Below are 2,791 nucleotides of genomic sequence, written 5' to 3' on the forward strand. Positions count from 1 at the left end.
AAGTTATTGGAAGCCAATGTGTTCCTCCTGCTCTGGCTGTGCAGGCACAAACCAAACACCATTTAACATGACTGGCGTTTTTTCTTGTCCTTTCCTATTTGGAGAAGGACATTGACCCTAGAGAAAGTCAGGTTACTGACTCATGGAAGAGGGGGAACATCAGAGGACAGAACATCCGACAATGCCCCCCTTTAAACTTCACATCCCCTTTCTGGTGATGAAATGCTCCAACAAGTTCTAGAGTTATTCTTAAACATTCTCAGAAATTACAGTGTGATGAAGGTGGACATCTTCAGTGGTATCATGTGGACATCATAAAGCTCCCAATGTGATATGACATTAAAGACACTTAACCTGCAAGATTTTTCCAATGTAATATTAGACTTTTCCAGAGTAAACGTATGGAAAAAAAAATGACAGACCAACACAATGTTTAGAGACATTCTACAGGACCTCCAGACAGAACTCCTCAAAATGGTCAAGGGCATGAACAAAAAGCAAAGAGAGAAGCTGACCTCAACCATAAGAGACCATGGAGAAAATGACAATTAAGTACAGGATCCTGGAACTCACCGAATACATCAGTGGAAAAACTGGCAAAATCCAAATAAAGTCTGGCATTTAGTAAATAGTAAACACCAGTGTTTTTTTAATTGTGACAAATATATTATGGCATTATAAGATATTGACAATGAGGGAATCTGGATGAACTATGTGTACATCTTTGCACTTTCCACAATAATATAAATTATTCTAAAACTTTTAAACATTCTCTTCAAAATTATATTTAAAAGGTTAATCCAAAAAGAATGTTTGTATTTTGTTGAAACTTCAAAGTCAAAAAAATAAACTTTTATAGCTCACAAAGATGATGCCTGAATAAATGAAAAAAAAAGTTATCTAAGCAGATGATGTTCTTAAATCATTTCCTCTATACTTTGAATTGCATGGTTCTCTTTCCCCACCAAAATCCTTCCCAAAGTTGGTAAGTTAGATTCTTCACAGAACTAGAAAAAGCAATTATAAAATTCATTTGGAATCACTTTTTGGCCTTTTGGCTAAAATCAAGTGTAGTATCTGTTCTTATCAGTTTAATATCTGATATGTTCTCTGAGGACAATATATTAAATGGATTTTTGGAGCAGGGAAATGGAATAGGAGCTTGCTCCATCCACTCCACACATTGACCTGGTATCGCAGTACCTTTAGGAAGAGTGCACTCTCCTCAGGAGACTAAAAAAAAAATCATTTGAAAAAATAAGAGACTCAGAATAGGTAAAGCAATCCTTAGCAAAAAGGGTGAAGCAGGAGGCATCATATACCAGACCTTAAACTATACTACAGAGCAATAGTAATAAAAATGGCATGGTATTGACATCAAAATATACATGTAGTCCAATGGTACAGAATAGGAGATATAGAGACAAAAAATTACATAAATACTATTATCTCATACTGAACAAAGGCTCCAAAAACATAGCCTATTCAGCAAATGGTGCTGGGAAATCTATATGAAACAGAATGAGATTAAACCCTTATCTTTCACACAGCACACACACAAAAAAAATTAACTCAAAGTGGATCAAAGACTTAGGCACTATAACAGAGACCCTGCACCTAATAGGAGAAAAAGTAGGTCTAAATCTTCATCATGTTGGATTAGGACCTGACTTCCTTAACAAGATCCTAAAGTGCAAGAGGTAAAATCAAAAACCAAAAATGGTGTGGATTCAAACTAAAAAGGTTCTTCTTAGCAAAGGAAACAATAAATAACATGAAGAACCTACAGAATGGGAGAAAATCTTTACCACAAGACTTCAGTTAGAGCACTAATCTCCAGGACATATAAAGAATGAATTTTATAAAAACATAAAACACACACACACACACACACACACACACACCCATAACCCAATCAATAAATAGGCTAAGGAACTGAACAGATACTTCACAGAAGAAATACAATCAATCAACAAATATATGAAAAAATGTTCACCATCTCTAGCAATTAGAGAAATGCAAATCAAAACTATTCTGAGATTCATCTTACTCCAATCAGAATGGCAATTATCAAGAAAAGAAGCAATAACAAATGCTGGTGAGGATGTGGGGAAAAAGGTACATTCATTCATTGTTGGTGGCACTGCAATTTGGTACAACCACTATGGAAAGCAGTACGAACATTCCTCAGAAAACTTGGAATGGAACCACCATTTGACTCAGCTATCTCACTCCTCAGTTTATACACAAATGACGTAAAAATCAGCATACTACGGTGATGTAGCCACATATAAATTTAGCTAAATTCACAATAGCTAAACTATGGAACCAACGTAGATGCCCTTCTACAGATGAATGGATAAGGAAAATGTGGTACAGATGCACAATGGAATATTACTTCACCTTAAAAAAAAGAATTAAAATTTGGCATTTGCAGGTAAATGGATGGAGCTGGAGAATATGATGCTAAGCTGTGTATCCATCTGATCCTGGGCTTTTCTTGGTTGGTAAGATTCTGATGGCTTCTTCTATTGGTCTGTTTAAATTGTGTATGTCTTTCTGACTCAACTGGGCAAATTATATGACTTAAGAAATTCGTTGATGCCTTCAATGTCTTCTATTTTATTGGAGTATAATATTTCAAAATAATTTCTAATTACCCTCTGTATTTCTGTAGTGTCTGTTGTGAAATTACCTTTTTCATCACATATGTTAGTAATTTGAGTTCTCTCTCTCCTTCTCTTCATTAGCATGGCTAAGGATCTGTCAATTTTATTTTTTCAAGGAACCA

General features: G+C 35.1%; 1 non-coding gene across 1 annotated transcript; it reads left to right on the top strand.

Annotated features, from left to right (window-relative positions):
- Positions 1-1,038: 1,038 nt before the first annotated feature.
- LOC120887016 (U2 spliceosomal RNA) lies at positions 1,039-1,225 on the top strand. Its single transcript, XR_005730186.1, has one exon. It is a non-coding gene; the product is annotated as a U2 spliceosomal RNA (small nuclear RNA).
- The last annotated feature ends 1,566 nt before the right edge of the window (positions 1,226-2,791 follow it).

This window comes from Ictidomys tridecemlineatus, chromosome 5 (assembly GCF_052094955.1).
Source record: "Ictidomys tridecemlineatus isolate mIctTri1 chromosome 5, mIctTri1.hap1, whole genome shotgun sequence".
In the NCBI taxonomy this organism is placed as follows: Eukaryota; Metazoa; Chordata; class Mammalia; order Rodentia; family Sciuridae; genus Ictidomys; species Ictidomys tridecemlineatus.